Here is a 19186-nt window from a genome sequence, read left to right on the forward strand (position 1 = left end):
TACCTTGAACCCTTAGGGGTTTGCAGATTACAATCACCCCAGTTTTTTGTCAGACCATAATATCCCTGTGCATCTTACTATGCCCACGTCTTCCCTATGAGGATCTGTCCCACAGAAAAATTCTGCCATTGACAAGAGCATGTGGCAGGCTTTGGGTCAGGATAGAAACCTGAATCTGGAGTACCAATGCCAGAGGGCGGTGGCAGGATTGTTCCTATACAAACCTTCCCTCTAATCATGATGTCACTGTGGTATTCCTCCCCAACCTTGCCAAAATTCTCTTAAGAACTTTCGTTTTAGGGTCTTTCTTTCTTTCTCTCTCTCTCTCTCTTTCTTTCTTTCTTTCTTTTTCTTTCTTTCTTTTCTTCTTTTGGAGTGACTTCCAGAGTAAGGTCTTTAAAAATATTTGGGTGGCTTTTCCTATATAAGGGGAGCTCTTTATAAAACCCTCTCCCAGGAAACTGGGAAGAGAGAGCCGTGGAGAAGTTGTTTCCTTCCATGATTAGGAGGAAGTGCTAGAGTCACTTGGTTCATTTATCATTGTTTTCAGTGCACTAGAAACTACTTTTATCCCCACATCTGAGCACATCCTCCAACATGATTTGGAGTTTATATTGGAAGATAAGGAGTAAGTAAAATATCACAGAAACTCACCCATGGTCATAATAGCTATAATTTACTGAGTGCCTAACAGCTGTAATTTACTGAGCATATACTTTGCATATATTAACTCAGTTAATCTTCCCAACTATCTATTCATACTCTTATTTTAGATGAGAATCTAAAGCATCATCTGAAGCAAAAGCTACCTTATGGAGAACATATAGTAAGTAGCTCAGACTAGAGTTTTGACTTGAGATGATTTTTAGGCATTCCGTTTCATAAAACTCTACGCTTTTCTGGTAGAGAAGAACCTGTTGGTCACTGAGGCCAAGGTTTGTAGGTTTGGAGCTGGACTGACTCAGATTTATTCCAACTCTGCCTCTAAATCACTGTGTGCCCTTAGGCCAGTCCTCTCACCTTTTAGCTCTTTAGTTTCCTCATCTGTAAAATGGGGGAAATGATAACTTCCATACATGATGGTTCGTTTTAGGTTATCAACTTGACTGGACTACCCAGATAGCTGGTAACACATTATTTCTGGGCATGTCTGTGAGGGTGTTTCTAAAGAGACTGCAGTTTGTATCAGTGGCCTTCACCTCAATTGGTTAAAGACCTAGATAAAACAGAAAGGCAGAGGAAAGGTGAGTTTGTTCTCACTTCTAGAGCCAGGACACTGATCTTCTTCTGCCCTTCAACATCAGAACTTCAGATCTCTGATCTTCAGACCTTGGGACTTGCACCTGCAGCCTCCCCAGTTTCTCAGGCCTTCATTCTTGAAATGAGAGTTACATTATTAGCTCCCCTGTTTCTCAGATCTTTGTACTGGGACTGAGCTATGTCACAGACATCCTTGGTTCTCTGGCTTGCAGACAGCATATTGTGGGATTTCCCAGCTTCCATAATAAAATCTTTCTTACATATCTATATCTATATCCTATTGGTTCTGTTTCTCTGGAACACAGGATTGTCAGACTAAATGAGTTAGTGAGTGGACAGCACTTGGAGCTGTGCTAGGCACCTTGTAGCTGCCCCTTTGATGTGATTTCACCTCCTTACCCAATCGTTCAGCTGGTGGATTGGGTTGTGTTGATATGTAGAAGGGGACCCATATGCTCTGGCTCATATAGCAGAATTATTTCCTGGAGAGTGGACAATCTTGGAGGGTGAGTGGACCTCCATTTGCTAACAGATATAACTATCAGATAAGCTGCCGTGGCCCAGGAAGACCTCAACACAGGGGTAAACTGAACCTTCAAGGCTCATGATTTTACAGAAGCTGATCCAGAAGAAGTAGCCTTCACTGTCCTGTGGAACAGAATCCAACACAGACTCAGGTTCAAATTCTGACTATCCATGAACACTTAGGCTAGTTTCTTCATCTCCAGGACTGGAAAAATATATGCCTTTAATAAATGTTAGCTCCTCTTCTTTAGAAACAATTATTAAGATTTCCTCCGGGAAGAAGTTCCACTTTGTCTTCTCCCTAAAGTCATGTATATTCTATGTCCTGTAGGCCATTCCATCGTACTTTTTGTATCAGCAAAATGTCACCCAAGGAGACTACAGAATTCAATACAGTCTCATCTTTTCCTGGGTCCTGCCCAAGAAATGGCACAGGGAGGCCTTAGGAAATTCGTGCAATGAAGCTGAAACATATTTATTGATAACAATTTTATTGAGACCAGGGGTATTGTAGCAAATGACCTCCTAGGCGTGTGTCTCTTTTCACCTTGGTGAACATTGGAGGGCCAGGGATGGGTGGGGAGTGAAGACTGGGGCTAAGAGGCAGCACCCTTGGCGCACGCAGGGACAGGGCCTGGGGGTTGTCATGGGGGGCGCTGGTTTGGGCACCGGATTCCAACGTGGGCTCTTGCCACTTCCTAGCTGTATGACTTGGAGCCCATTGCTTAACCTTGCCACGCCTCCAATGTTTCCTCTGTGAAATGGGGAGGATGGTAATACCCACTTCTTAGGGCAGTTGAAAGGACCCAAGGGGAGTCCTTAAAGTTCTCGGCAGCTACCATTACAACTTTCACTGTGATCCAAGCCCGGGCTGAGGCTCCCGGGTCCGGGCCCGGGCAGGCGCATGCGCACAAGCATCCGGCCGGCCAGGTGAGACCGAGGCGCCCGCCTTGCACCTGGGTTTTAATCCTTAAGGGTCACGGGGGGTGGGCGGAGTGGACTCAGGGGCGGGGATACAAATAGAAGGTCGCGAGAACGGCTAGTCTGGATCCCCGAGCGCGGTGGGCGGTGTAAAAGGGAGCTGCGCCGAGCTGGTTCCAGATCGGGGTCCGCGCGCNGCCAGTCCCCCCGGCCAGTCAGTCCTCGAGTTCGGGTGCGACCCTGGGACCCGCCTCAGTTTCTCAGGGCGGCGGGGTTGGCGCTGCTGGCCATCGCAGCTCCACTTTGCTGTGTGCCAGGCACTTAACTTGTGCGCTTCCACGCTCGGGCTGCACAGAGAGGTGCAGCGCCCTGCCCAAAGTCACACTGCTGGGACGTGGTGGCATGGGGCTTCCAACACCCGCGCGGGCCTGTGCCCCTTCCTTGCCTCGGGTTTTTCTTCTCCCAGCGGTGCTCGCAGCTGGTTCCCTGGGGTCCTGGTGGGGCTGCCGAGGGTGTGTCTGGGACCCACTCTGGAGTTGGATGCAGCATGGTATGTGGGTTGGTTGGGACAGGCTTTTTCCACGCCTTTTGTCCGATTCCCAGAAGGTCTTCCACCCGTAAACTATCGTTTGGCCCTGGGTGTGAGAGGGCAGAGGTGGGCTTAGAGTGACCCGTCTATGCCAGGGGTGGGGTCACTAGCCCAAGGAAAGTGGAATACTGGAGCCCGAGGCTTGCCTCAGGCAAAGGAAAGTTTGATTCCCACTGAAGCACGTGACTCCAGTCTGGAACAGTTGGTTGTCAACCCCCTCTCCTTGGTGTTGAAAGTTTGTGGAGCCCACTTCGCTACTGAGCAGTGAGGTTCCTAAGTAACAGAACCTACCTACACACATAAGTGAAAGTGGTTGTGATACTTTCACTTACATGTACAAGAGAAATAAAGGGAGGACAATATATGACATACGTTGCTTATAATCACTTATAATCAGAACTTTGAGCTGTGGTGGAAGACAGCATGCGTTCCAAATGCTTGCACCTGCTGCTAATGAAGTTTGAGTTGGTTAAAAAAAAAAAGTATTAGGATCGAGTTCAAACAAGAAGATCAAAGAGGGAGATGAAGATGGAAACTAGGGAGAAAACACTTAGTGTGGGGACAACCTTATTTATGCTAATAAAAAGGAGAGGCTAGATTGAACTAGGGATGACATGACAAGGTCAATTACAGGCTACCTCAGTCTACCCACAGATCTTACTGTGACCCTTCCATGGATCCCTTCTTTTCCCACCATGTCAGAGCACATGCTTTGTGTCTTGTGCTTTGAGTTCCTGCTACTTGAATTCCTTCAGTTGCTGGTAATAACAAGTAAAATATTAACAAGATTGAAATTTTTGGATTCATTAGGGTGAGATGTATGTGCCATCTCATACTGTTAGCATATTTACTAGTCTATACTCATTATTATAATTTAAATTTATGTTAATGTGTAGTGTGAATAAATGAGCATTAATTTTCAGACCATTTCCTTATTCTCCTGAAGCATCCCTTACTACTTTGTTTTACATAATTAGAGGCAAGGGGTGGGGGTGTGGTTTCCTATAAAAACTTTTAAGTATTGTATGTTAAAGTAATGCTCATTTAAAGTGGGCTTGATTAAGCCATTTTAAGATCAAAATTCTTGTGACCAGGATAAATCTTGATGATACAGATCCATCCCACCCAAGCATTGTGTGAGGCCTAGATCCTGGCCCCCAAACACTAAATGCCTAGGGTGTCCCCCAATCTCTCTGATAACTAAAAATTTTCCTTGAGGACAGTTCTGCCTCTTTGAGAATACTATTAAGAACAGTATCCATTGTCTACTCAATTTTAACAGGAAAGGGGTGACAAACAACTTTTTTATGGGAAAATTATTCTTAAGTGTCTGACATATTAAAAAAAAAACATGGTCTTGGTACTTGTCAATTATTCTAGAATCTTGGGAGGTAAGGTTAATTCCTGTCAGAAAATTTTGTCTGTGTTTAATGGGAATTCACATTAGAAATGTTGACAACTAAACACTAGAATCATTTTAGCAGTTTGATGTGAGAACAGAGTTGGGAAGTGACAGCAGTGTGTGTGATAGCAGGTCTGAGTTGAGTAGAATATACATTCATGTCATCACTTTGGGGGGTGGGTTACTTACTAGGGATTGAACCCAGAGGTGCTTTACCACTGAGCTCCAGCCCTTTTCCCCCTTCTTGAAACGGGATCTTCTGAAGCTGTTGAAGCAGTCTCAAACTTGGGATCCTCCTGCATCACCCTCCCAAATTGTTGGGATTATAAGCAAGCAGCACCCTGCCCAGCTGTAATCACTTTTAAAATAACCTTTTCTAATTACTTATTAGCAAATTTGGAAAATGTAGACAGATATACATATACCAGTCCTCATGGTATGACTCATTACAAATTATCTTTTCATTTGAAACACTGCTAGTTATGATAGAGAAAAATTAAAATAAAGTTTAGCTCCAACTAGCTACAGTGTAACAAAAATTTCTCCAACTTGTTTAACTCTAAAAAGGATGTTTATTTTGTTTTTTAAAAAAATCTTGTAAGGTGTTTGTTGCTTATTACTATTGAAAGGTGCTGTGAAAACAAACATTCAAATAAAGACTTCTCAGAGGATATATTTTCAATTGTCTAGCGATATATTGAATCTTTTTGACCTGAGAAGTCAATCAAATTGAAAATAATTAATTTTTATTATTTTGAGCAAGTAAAATGTTCCAGAGTAAAAGAGGTCAGTACTGTTAAAGATATTGTTAGGAATCATTACTTTTTTTTTTCATATTCACATGTTCCTAAGTAAACTAAATAAATAATGAATTACCAAGATGTTGAAAATGTTCCAGTTTCTAAGCATAGAGGATATGTTGTCAAACAGACAAAACATGCATGCCTTATGGAGTTTTACGTTTGAGAGACATAAGAATTAACTAGAATGAAAACAAATAATTTACCACACAATTCTGTGGTTTATAATTAAGGCATTTCATTGATTTTTTTTTTTTTTTTTACGATGCACATCTGGGATGGAATCTTAAAATTGGCATGTTGTAATCTCATGGCAATTTTTCTTCTGAGTGGTACATAGAATAAGAATGTTCTAAGTGTCTTAAAGGTGATGGCATCTCAGAGGCAATGAAATAGGAAATATATGTCAGCACATTGTTAATTTTAGCACCAAAAACTATTCAAAGGTGATTTATAGAAATGTGTATCTTCTTTTTGCAAGTCACCTTTGAATAGTTTTTGGTGCTAAAAACTATCCTTTTGTGGGGGTCAGGAGTGGGGTGGGATGGTGAGTACCAGGATTGAACTCGGGGCACTCGGCCACTGAGCCACATCCCCAGCCCTAGTTTGTATTTTATTTAGAGACAGGGTCTCACTGAGTTGCTTAGCGCCTCATTGTTGCTGGCTTTGAATTTGAGATCCTCTTGTCTCAGCCTCCAGAGCTGCTGGGATTACAGGCATGTGCCACCATGTTCGACTTCTGAATCCTTCTGTCTAAACTAGAATTCTTTATTCAGCAGATTTCTATAGAGATCTTTCTCCTCATGTAAAACAAATGGAAGATCAGTGTTCATAAACATGAGCACCATTTTTTTGAAAAGGGTTTGAGGGAAACAAACTTCTTGGTATTTTTTCATGGAGAGCACATGGTGGGCAGTTAATGCATTTGAGGTTAAGTTCAGACAACACAAGCAGAATTTATGAAATATGTATTATTTTTGTTTCTTTGTCCTATTTCTGAAAGTTTATAGGTCCACTTATACTTTTTTCTAAGTGAGACATCCTTCAGTTGAATTTCAATGATTCATAGTTGTTATTGTTTTTTTAAGAATGTATTTGAAAACATTTATTCTCTGTGTACACAGTTTATGTGGGAAACTAGCTCCATGATATCTCTTGGCTAGGAAGCCTGTGTAAGGACTTTTTCTGTCTGATACTGAGGGCAGGTTTCTTAGTAAACTCAACCATATGAAGGTTACGTACCTTTTTCCCCCAGGAGGACTTCAGCTTTGCTTATCCAAGTGTGGGCCTAGGCCAGCAGCATATTTGAAGCATCCTGGAGCTTGTTAGAAATGCAGACTGGTAGTGTATGTGAACTGTGGGAAGCATCAGACAAGATATGTGACTCTCAGACTTGAGGGTATTACCAGGATTGCTGGACTAGTACAAAGTTTCTGATTCAGTAGTCTGGGTGGGAGCCTGAGAATTTTAATTTTAACAAGTTATCACATGATGCTGATGCTGCTGGTACAGGGACCATACTTGGAGAACCATTATCCTAGAGTGTCCTCATTGTACGTTTCTCTCCTCTTTCCTAATTTCTTACTCATTCAAATAGCTTCTTAAAAATTGATTATCATATCCTTTAACTTGATTGAAGGGGGAAAAAGCATATTTTTTGCGATGACCACACCAAGATTGCTTTTCAGCATCTAATTTCAGAGCAAAAAAAATCTCTTTAAAGCTTGGTTTTAAGTTTTATTTATAGGTGTCTCTTTCTCTTCTTCCTGTAAGTATTCTTTTAATGTTTAAAAATTCTTTTAATATAGATAACATGTTCTTATGGTTCAAAAGTTAAAATGACACAGGCATGCTTGGGAACATCTGATTTCCAACTGCTTTGGCTCCCCCTTCACCCCCTTTCTTAGATAACCCCCTTTAATTTATTTCCTATAGATGTCCATTGTTTGCTTTTATAGTAGGAGAAATGCCAGTGTACTATATTCTTTTTATATAAAATGGAGCATATTATGTAACCAATTCTGTCCCATGGCTTTTTCTTTATATGCTCTTGAGATCTTTTCCTATTAGTATTTATTTAGAAAGAATATAATATTTGTTTATAGAAAACACTTTTTAAAAAACAGCTATATTTAAACAGTGTCTATTAAGTGCCTTATTTACTTAACCAGCCCCCCTGGTGGGTATTTCGGTTGTCTCTAGGTTTATCACTGACCATTTTATACATGTGCAGGTACATCTGTGGGATACATTCCTAGAAGTGGGATCACTGCGCCAGTGGGCAGTGCATTTATAATTTTTAAAATACTTCCCTTAAGTGTTGCACTGTTTTGAACTCCCACAAGTACAGTTGCTTCTCGTTATCCATGGAGGATTGGTTTGAGGACCCCTTTGTGGATACTGAAATTCAAGGATGCTTGAGTCTCTTATATAAAAGACATAGTATTTGCATATAACCTGTGCATATCCTCCACATACTTTAAATCATCTTTAGATTGCTTATAAGACCTAACACAATGTAAATGCCATGTAAATAGTTGTTACACTGTATTGTTTAGGGACTAATGACAAGAAGAAAAGTTGGTATGTTTTCAGTACGACAATTTTTTAAAAAATATTTTCAGCCTATGATTGTTGAATCCAGTCTGAATACCACAGATACAAGAGGGCAGATTGCAGTGTATGAGAGAGTTCCTGTTTTTCTGGGGCCTTTCCAATGTACTGTGTTTACAATCCTTGAATTTGTAACAGTTTGGTAGATGAGAATTATCAAATAGAGGAGTTTTAATGTACATTGCTATCATTATTAATAAGGCTGAGCATCTTATGCTTAAAAACTAGTTGTATTTCTTTTTCTGTGAACTCTCTGTTCATGTCTTTTGCACATTTTTGTTTTGGATTGCTTTTTTCCCCTTATCAATTTCTAGAAATTTATAAATTGGAGAAATTAGCCCTGTGTGATATAAATTGTAGTTTTCCCCAGATTGTCACTTATTTTTCATTTACCTTCACATATTTTGATATTCAGAAGTCTTACGTTTTTTTCTTTGAATTTTACAGTTTATATTACTCATTATGGTATCTGGATTTTAAGTCACAGAAAGGCCTCCTAGATTTTTAGAATATGCCCATGGTTTCTTTTAGTACTTTTATGTTCAAACTAGGAATTATTCTGGCGTTCAGAATGATGCGTAGGTTCAACTTTATCTTTTTCTGTGGGCTTGTTATTTTTACCTGTTGGTTTTAGAGCCCTTCTTTGAATACTCTTATTGTATTGTTAACTTTTGGATGTATTGGGGTGTCTCGGGAGTTTGAATTCTATAAGTCTTTTTCTTTGTATATCAGTATCACATTATTGGTTTTATAAAAAGTTTTAATATCTTTTAAAACTAGTTTCCCCTTGTTGCGTTTCATATTCCTGGCAATTCTTGCTTGTTTATTTTTCCATGAGTACTTTAGAACTGTTTTGCCTAGTTCCAGAAAAACAAAAACCTAAAAGAAATAAAAATAAAAATCAGATTAAATGTATACCTTTAAAATCTATTTAACTTCTCCAAACTTCAGTTTCCTAATCTGTGAGAAGAACAATACTGTCTTTATAAGAATGTTGGGAAAATTAAAGGAGAAAACGTGTGGAACTCATCACTGTCTCTTCCACCACCACCATGTGCCAAGGGGGTGGTTCTTTTTCCTGCTTGTACTTCTCTCACTTTTAAAGAGAGAAAGAAAGACAATAAAAAGATATTGGAGTTGAAGTTAAAGCTAAAACTTTCTGTTTGAAGGTAATCGGTACATTTCAGAATAGGAAACAGTCTTGCCCTCAAAGCCCTCCTGCTTATTCCTCTCTTGGGTGCACCCTAATAACAGTGCTACTCAGCATTCCCCAAAGGCCCCATGTGCCTGTGATGCCATCCTTTCCATCCAGAGTCTTCCACACCTAATTCTGCCACTTAAGATATGTTCTACCCCCAGCCCAGTGAAAACCAGTATCTGTCACTTCCAGCAGCTTTCCTGTGTTGTGGTGTGAGCCTTGGTAGATGGGACGCTCCTTGAGAGAAACTGGCTCTGTCCTGTATAGTAAAGAATGCCAGAACCCAGTAGAATACCTGACAAAGTTCACATTGAGATGTTTGTTAAACAAGTGAATGAAGAATTCACTTTGAACTTTCGACTTACGTGTCTGGGTAGCTCATCTCACCCATTACACATTAGCCTCTAGAATACAAAGACTATGCTGCTTTTCAATAATAGTAATAATAAATATAATAAATATATTTATTTATAAATATATTATGGAGGTGGTGAGTGACAGATTTTTTAATTACATGAGAGGCTATAACAGTAAAAAAAATTGAATGTTTGTTTTTAAGGACTATTTTAGAGCCTCTGATGTGGATTATCCCTCATATTCCTTAGCAATCTTCCTAGTTGGGCATTGTTATTATACATACGAGGAACAGGCCCAAAGAGGGGGGCTGACATGACTTGCCCTCGGTCACACACAGGCAGGTAGGAGAGGTGGGGTCCAGGTGCAGGTGCTCAGCCTGCCACGGTGCCCCAGACATGTGTACTGAATGCAATCATTTACGTAGGTTAGATTTGTAGTAGTGCTCAACTTTACTTCCCAATTGTCCCGTTCTGTTAACTTCTGTTTTGTTCTGATTGATCTCAGATGTTCACATCCTCCATGAGGCTTTCTAAGTGTTTGATAGAAAATAATCTTTACTTTACTTTGCCTTTTTTTTTTCTTTTTTTCAGGTTCATAATCAAGGTGCTAAGAAAGAATGTAAGACAGGACAATAACTAAATATTTTTACTGTGGTAAGTGTTTTATGATTTTACATTTTAAAAATTCTTTATTATTTTTTTAGTCTGCTTCCTTAAGATGTAAAAGGGATATTGTTTTAGAAGTGTTTGAGTTCATAGAACCTATGAGTGGTAAGGTGGATGCCAGTAATGTGGGCTGTTAGGGAAAGACAAACATCATTATTCAATCTCTTTGAATCTAATATTTTAATTTCTATTATCTCATCATTTTAAAGTGTGGTTCTGAGAAGGAGATTCTGTATTACATTTACTTGCAATATTCAATGAATTCTTTCCTCTTAAAGAGGAAGTTGAAAATATTTGAAGTAATTTTGGTGATATAGAGGCACTTCTTCTTTTTTTTTTTTTTAAAGAGAGAGAGAGAATTTTAATATTTATTTTTTTTTTGTTTTCGGCGGACACAACATCTTTGTTTGTTTGTGGTGCTGAGGATCCAACTCGGGCCACACGCGTGCCAGGCGAGCGCGCTACAGCTTGAGCCACATCCCCAGCCCAAAAAATTCTTTATTATTTTTTTTGTCTGCTTCTTTAAGATGTAAAAGGGATATTGTTTTAGGAGTGTTTGAGTTCATAGAACCTATGAGTGGTAAGGTGGATGCCAGTAATGTGGGCTGTTAGGGAAAGACAAACGTCATTATTCAATCTCTTTGCATCTAATATTTTAATTTCTGTCATCTCATCATTTTAAAGTGTGGTACTGAGGAGATTCTGTATTACATCTACTTGCAACATTCAATGAATTCTTTCCTCTTAAAGAGGAAGTTGAAAATATTTGAAGTAATTTTGGTGATATAGAGGCACTTCTTTATCTTAAAAGTTTGTTGTGATTTTTTTATTATAATAATTAGAAAAATTTCCACCCATATAAAACAACATAATGACAAAACTAAGCCCTCAACTCCTGCACAAAGAAATGGTCACCATTAACACACTTTTGGAAACTTATTGATGGATATGAAAGTATAAATAGTACTTTAAATAAACAGCAGTCTCTCTACATATATGAAGCTATGTGGTCATTTTTAATGTATGTTTTATATATCTCTGTGAGTTGAAACTGATGTGTGTAATCATGGGTGATCATTTTTCTTGCTGTCTAGTTTTGTTTTCTCTTTTTTTTCTTTATTTCTTATTTTTAAATACACAATGACAGTGGAATGCATTACAATCCTTATTACACATATAGAGCACAATTTTTTTGTTTTCTTTTATTTATTTATTTATTTGTTTTTAGTTGTCAATAGATCTTTATATATGTGGTGCTGAGAATCAAACCCTGTTCTTCACACGTGCTATACCACTGAGCTATAACACCAGCCCTGGCTGCCTAGTTTTCCATCATTTAGAGGCATCATACTTTATCTAGCCACTCCTTTGATAACCATTTAGATTGTTACTTGTTTTTCTTTCTTGTGAATAATGGTATGTTGATGATAGTATACTCATTCATTTATCTTCTTAGAGGTATAACTGCCAGGTCAAAGATTATATACATTTTAAATATTGATAAATATGACTAAACTGTTATCTGTAAAAACTATCCCCCTCAATGTCCATGAGAGTCCTATTTTCAAAACCCTTGCTCACACCAAGTTTTGTTAATCTTTTTAATCTTTGCTAATCCAATAGGAAAAAAAAAGTGTACCTTTTTGAGATAACATGTTTTTTATTGGTACTGGGGATTGAACCCAGGGGCACTTCACCAGTAAATTAGATCCCAGCACCTTTTATTTACTACAGAGTCTAGATGCTGTCTATTTTTAAATAGACATCCAGCATAGGAATATGGCTGAAAACCACTATCCCCCTCCCCACACCTTATCTATAGCAGTGCAATTGGAATTTCACACAAGCTTTTCCTTCTTTGGTTTGTTTAGAGAGGACACTGTAGGTGCAGGTTGTGTTTGTGTATGTTAAACCCCATGTGTTTTGTTTTAGATATATTTCAGTCTGTTCTAATGTAACAAAGTTTTTCAGTCTGAACATTCTAGCAGCCATCACTCAAACATTAATTGCTGTCAGTGGAAAAGGATATCTTCCCACATCTTTTCTCAGTGCTTGAAACCACCCGACTTCCTTTTTCTTTTACCTTAAGAACTGATTACTGACACTTGGGAATTATAATCAGATTGCATCAATCTTTATGGAAAGGTTACCAATTATTGCACTGCAAAATATGCATTTCTTTCTAATAGAGAGTGTTTCTCTCCATGTCTCTTTTTCTCTCTCTCAGTTCAGTGCTATTAAATACCTCTTAGGTGAATGAATGCTTTGTGTCATGCCCTGATTTAATACATTTAAAAGAGACTTTATTGATAGCTTTTTTAAAAACCTATGTGGGAGGGGGATAAAGGAGGAAGATTATTCATTCAATGTGAAACTTTCATAGATCTTTAGGTGTCCACAATGTAGAGGGATGGCCAGTGTTAATTACCCCCACTCTAGTATAAGTTCTGAAATGAGTATTTGCTGTGAAGAGTTGTGAACAGTGAGGATTTTTGTGGTGGGGTGTGGATTGAGCATTGCGCTGTGCTCTTTGTGTGCATTACTTCATTTTGTTCTCACAACAACAAGGGCTCAGTAAAATTGAGAAATTTGTCCTTGGGCATGTAGCTAGCAGGTTTAAAAACAAAAACAAACTATCACTTGAATTCAGATCTCTGTATCTCTAAGGTCCAGTGTTTTCTTATGCATACAGAGAAGGGTGTTGGTAGACTCTTAAAAAGTTGTAATCGACTTGAGAGGCTGTGACTAGAAGATGCATAGTATAAGTCCAGCCTCAGCAACTTAGTGAGACCCTGTATTAAAATAAAAAGGTCTGGGGATGTAGCCCAGTGGTGGTGCACCCCTGGGTGGTTCAATCCCCAGTTCCACAAAAAAAGAAAAAGAAAAAAGAAGAAGAAAGTTGTTAGAATGTTTCTATTGTTGTAGATAATGGAAATGTTGAAAAGACTGACAATAACGCTATTCTGTCACCACCACCGCCATCATTCATACTATCCTCTTTATTTCTAATGTTCTTCAGCATCAACTAATGAAGTCTAGGAGCATGCCAGGTTGTCTGGCTCATTGTGTTCAATACAACATAGGCTTGTTTAATTTAGCAGCACTCCGAAATGAAAGGTTCATGCTGCCAAGTACAAACAGACCTTCTGTGGGTTGTTAATTTGGTTATAGAAGAGAATGCTGGTTTTTTCTTGCTATGTGCTAATAAAGAAGCTGGAAGATTTTCTTTTGAGTATAATGGATTTTGACTTGTTTAAATCCGTGTAATCGAAAAGAAGTGGGCAGTCCTAATAAACATTTGTCTTTTTGTAGTCTTTGGTTAGTTTCATTCTGTAACCTGCCAGCTAATTGTGAATTGCATGCCCTTTTGTTCTTTGCTCTTTTTACTTTGGATCTGGTTTTATGGTTGGTTGCAATAGGGATTTATTGGTAGGAACATAGATTATTTCCCCATTTGAACAGATTGTGTGTTTTTATGACAGATTATCCTGTCACAGGCAGAGTGATTCAACCAGACCCTGTGCAGAGGTGTTACTGTATGACTTTGTGCAGCCATTTTCAAAAATAACAGCTTTATTGATATATAATTCACATTATCATCAAGGTTACTCCTTAAAAGTGCAATTCACTGAGTTTTAGTATATTCACACAGTTGTGTGCCTGTCCTGCTGTCTAATTCTGAAACACTTTCGTCATCTCAAAAGAATACCTTTAGCAGTCACTCTCTACTCACTCTTGCTCCGTATAGCTATGAATCTCCTTTCTCTCTTTGTGGATTTACTTGTTTTGGACATGTTATATAAATGTAATCATTCAATATATGGCCTTTTGTGTCTGGCTTCTTAGCCTGTTTTTGAGGTAACACATATCAGAACTTCATTCCTTTTTTTATTGCTGAATAGTGTTCTGTTATATGGATACATATCAGTTATCAGTTGATGGATATTTGGGTGACTTGCACTTTGTGGTTCTTATGATCATGCTGCTGTGAATATTTGTGTACAAATATTGACTTATGTTTTCTTTTGGGTAGATACTTAGGAGTGAAATTTATGGGCCATAAGTAACTCTGTTTTAACTTCTTGAGGAACTGCCAGACTGTTTTATAAAGTGACTTTACCATTTTACATTCCTATCAGCAATGTTTGAAGATTCCATTTCTCTATATCCTTGCCAACACTTTGCCATGGTATTTTTTCCATAGTAGTCATCCTAATGGGTATGAGGTGGCATCTCATTGTGGTTTTGATTTGCATTTCCCTGATAACTAATGATATTGAATATCTTCATGTACTTGTTAGCCATTGTTTATCTTTGGAGACAAATGCCTATTCAGATTCTTTACCCATTTTAAAATTGAGCTGTCCTTTTCTTGTTCAGTTGTAATAGTCCTTATGTATTCTGGATACACACAAATGTACTCTTATCAGATATGTGAAGTATAATTTTTTTCTTATTCTATAAATTGTCTTTTCACTTCTTATGAAGAAAATAGGTTTTTTGTTGGAGTACAATTTAACCAGTTTTTTGACTGCTTATGCAATTTTCTCAAATTTTCTATAAGTTAAAAAAAAAAAAAACCTTATTTCTCAACATCTCCCATTAAAAAAATTTCTACAGAAACAATGATCATTTGGTTAACTACACAATGGGTTAGAGACATTAAAAAATACTTTGTGTTTTCAAATATTTTCATCACATTTAATGAAAGAAGCCCAAGTTTTCTAACCTGATATTCAGTGCACTTTTTTAAAATCAGAAAATGTTCTGCTTAGCTCAGAATGCACACATTATTCTATAAACATTTATAGATGTCTAATGTATTCTGAGGACTTGACTGGGCTTGGAGAACCAGGGATGCTTGGAACATGGTCCTGTCCTTAAGGAACAAGAGGTCATGTGCCAGGCTTCAGATTTCTACAGAGGGTATTGGAGGGCACCAGTGGAGGAGGAGGGGCACTGTCTGGGTGAGAAAGCTCACAGGGAGTCAATGCTGGTGCTCCATCTGCAGAGATGCATGGGTGATCAGAACCTTTTGTTATAGTCTGTGATTCTTCCTTTCAGACACTTGCTGCTGTGTGTGTTGTATACATTGGCACCAGTTATCTGTAACAGCAATATTTAGCGATATCGATGTAATGAAATGTAGACTTCAGTGTGATGACTTTGATACCTAGAAGCAAGCCTGAAGAAAGCCACTTTTCTTTGATTTCTTCAGGTTTTCAAGAATGGAAACATCCTACTTACTAATTAATTCAGTGTGGTGGGTGTGTGTATCTGAGCCCCAGCCCAAACCCAAGCAGTTCTGGGTAGTCAGAACTAATATGTGAGTCAAGGAGGAACAGCTGTTTGGCTGGAGAGAAGATTGTATAGAGAGTTGGGCGAGTCCTGTTAAGGAATTTAGATCTTTCTTTAATAACGGAGAGCCATTGATGAATTTGGGTGTGTGTGTGTGGAGAACATGGTCCCTCCTGTTACTGTACCACAGATGCTGGTTTGTGAGGACTAGAGATAGGAGACTTGTGGGGCTGCTGGACTAGTCCAGATGAGAGCCAATGAGGACCTGAGGTAGGGCACTGATGGTAGAGGTGGATACACAGCCTGGAAATGTTTAGAAGGTGCAAGTCGGGAAGCTTAGCTGCAATCAATCATCATAAGTTAAAAGGAGGATTACTGAAGATGGAAGATTTCTGAAGATTTCAAAGGAATGAAATGCCACAGAAGCCAGCATGATTTTAGACCCTGGGGGGTTAAAAGTGACAGAGCAGGGGCTATCCTCAGGCTCTCCCACAAAAGGGAGGAAAGACTGTCTCCTCCTAGCTGTGCTTTTTAAAATCCCAAGAACCCTCTTTTTTAAAAAATTTATATTCTTTTAGTTGTTGATGAACTTTATTTTGTTTATTTTTATGTGGTGCTGAGAATCAAACCTGGTGCCTCACACATGCTAGGCAAGTTCTCTACCTCTGAGCCACAACCCAGCCCCCAAGAGCACTCTTAGCCTTGGGTTTTGTGCCCCCTGCTCATGCAGAAGCTTTGCTGGGAGCTCCCTGCCATCATCTCTCACATTCCCAGAAGTGGGGAAGGATTGTGGAGCAGAGCCATCTGTTCCTCTTTGGTAATTCAAGCTGACTTGGGCAGTTGTTAAGATCTGAAGGGGAAGGTTGAGAATGCCTCAGAAGTTTGTGGCCTGGGTAGCCCGTGATGACAGCGTTTCTGTGCAAGAACAAGGTTCACAAGTGAGTAGACTAGAATGCAGGAAGTAAACAGAGTTCACTTTTAGACCAGCTTAGTTTGGGATGTGACTGTCCAGATGTTACATTTCTGTGACTATTCAGTTGACTTCCTTCACGGTCATCATTATACAAAATTCATGTATGAAGATGTGAATTTGGTGTCAACATACCTTATATACAAACAGAGATTTGATAAATTGTGGTATAAAGGTGTATTAAGAATTGCAATGCAAAAAAATTATGAATGTAATGCACTCCTCTATTGTGATGTATGTAAGAAATAATTTTAAAAAAAGAAGAAAAAAAAAAAAAGAAGCCCCTGTAGGGACTGGTTATTTTCTTTGCTGTGACTTTCCAGAGCCTAGCATTACTGTACTTGGCACATCTGTGAATGAATGCATACAGGTGACCATGCATAGCAAGCACTGGATGGGTCATTTAATCAGGAAATATAGATTTAGGAGCCCCGTGTAGAGCTAGGTGGTTGATAAGTCTTGAGATTTATTCTTATTGGCTAAAAGACATTTATGAAAGTTCAGCTGTTGTGTGAACCTGTAATTTTCATGTCTAAGTAATAAAATTGTGCCTGTTTTCTTTTTTCCTTTTTGCCCTGCCTAGAATTTAATGCCTGTAATTATCTGTTGACAATCCCGCCAGTGATTCTGTGTGTGTGTGTGAGACAGATTAGAATCAGACTTGTGATAGATAGGGAAATGAAAGTGATAAAGGCAGAGAAACTCTATTTCCTTTTAAGAATAACTGACTCATAGGATGAAACCTTGGAAGCGATTTCAGATCACTCCTGTAAACTCTCACAAAAATGTTTATAAAACACTTGGAACAATACAGATTGTACTAAGAAAATGTGCTTTGATCAACTCTAGAGATACAAAGCAGGGAACTTAATAAATCAGGTCAATTTGTGAATGGAAAGGACTGAAAGTTCACCTTAAAAGTAAGAATTCAGTTGACATCAAGATTTTGTATTCTGAGTAGCAGAAGTTAACATAGTTCCATTTTTTTAATTTAAAAATAAAATGATTACAGATTTCAGATCTTGGCATCTTGAAATCTGACTCCTGATTTCTATCTCTTAATAGCTATTGGAATACCAGTCTAGAATGGAATTCAACTTTGATTTTTTTACTCTTTAATTTTGAGATGACTGTGCTTCCAACTCTGTCTTCACTCCATATTCAGTAAAGCCAAAGTATTGTTAGCTTGAGTATGCCATAATTTTTATTTAAATTTCAGAAAAACATAATTGTGTTTATATAAAGTAGTAATATTACTCTCCTACTTGGGAGAGGCTGTTTGTGTCTTTTAAAAATTTAAGGCAAAAATACAATTATATTAACTTAGAGGCTAAATATTTTTGTCCTACCACCCAACCATATAACACAATATCGTAGTAAGTTGCATATTTGTCCCTTGGTGTACATGGGAAATTGGCTTCGGAACCCCCTATGGACACCCAAATCTGCAGATGCTAAACTCTTAATGTAATATTTGCATATAACTTATGCCCCTTGTTCCAAATATTGTCCATCATCTCTAGATTACTTATATCTAGTATAGTATAAATATGGTGTAAATAATTGTTATGTTGTATTACTTAGGGAATAATGACCCTCCAAAAAGTTTGTACATGTTCAGAACAAAAGCATGTTTTTTTCAAATATTTTCTATCTGCAGTTGGTCAAATCCATGCATGTACAACCCTGGAATATTGAAGACCAATGTATTTTTTTTAATATGTATTTTTTAGGTGTAGATGGACACAACACAATGCCTTTATTTTTTTATGTGGTGCTGAGGATCGAACTCGGGTCCCGCTTATGCTAGGCAAGCGCTCTACCGCTTAGCCACAATCCCAGACCAGACCAATGTATTTTTAACATTTATGTTTATTGTTTCGAATCTTCCCATTCCCTGCAGTAGATGTGAGCCTTTTAAAAAAATTTAATTAATTTTTTTTTTGCCTAAGAACTTTTAGATGCAGCAGTGTCTTTTAGCAAGTTGTAATAGACATTTCTAAGAATTCAAATTAAGTTATAGCATCTCAGCTTTTTAAATTACCGTAAGATATATTGCTATAATTGATTATTCAAAATAACTCAGATTAACTTTCATTTGAATTGTAGATTAATGCTTTCAGATAGTTTGAATAAATATAAAATAGAGACTTTGTGTGATCTAAATTTGAACAAAGCTACTCAGTCTGGGAAACAGTACATTTCAGATTTTAATGATGAGATCAAAATCATGAGTCTGAATTTTGTATGTCAGTTAAATAATTACATGGAAATTTTCTGAACCAAGGTCCTAGACCCCTACACATTTTATCACTTTTAAAATCTGTTACAGAGCTGAAATTAAAGAGCATGGGTTTCCAGAGGTACTCTTATCAGCTTCTAGAAAAAGTAATTAAAATTCATTTTATACAATGCAGCTTATTCCGTTTTTCTGTTTTCTGACTTTTTTTTTTTTGTACCAGGAATTGAGCCCAGGATGCTCAACCACTGAGCCACATCCCCAACCCTTTTTTCTTTTTTTCTTGAGACAGAGTTTCGTTAAGTTGCTTGGAGCCTCACTGAATTGCTAAGGCTGGGTTTGAACTTGC

At 38.1% G+C, this 19186-nt stretch overlaps 1 protein-coding gene across 3 annotated transcripts in view; it reads left to right on the forward strand.

The window, feature by feature from the left end:
* The first annotated feature begins 10255 nt into the window (after positions 1–10255).
* The window catches only part of Mrtfb (myocardin related transcription factor B), a 159638-nt gene continuing 150707 nt past the window's right edge, over positions 10256–19186 (forward strand). For 2 of the 3 annotated variants that reach the window (XM_015491071.2, XM_048789527.1), the window contains exon 1: positions 10256–10318. The gene's annotated coding sequence lies outside the window, so the exon portion shown is untranslated. The remainder of the gene's footprint in view (positions 10319–19186) is intronic. The other variant, XM_048789526.1, reaches the window with a different exon arrangement.

The sequence above is a fragment of the Marmota marmota genome, unplaced genomic scaffold, assembly GCF_001458135.2.
Source record: "Marmota marmota marmota unplaced genomic scaffold, marMar, whole genome shotgun sequence".
NCBI lineage: Eukaryota > Metazoa > Chordata > Mammalia > Rodentia > Sciuridae > Marmota > Marmota marmota.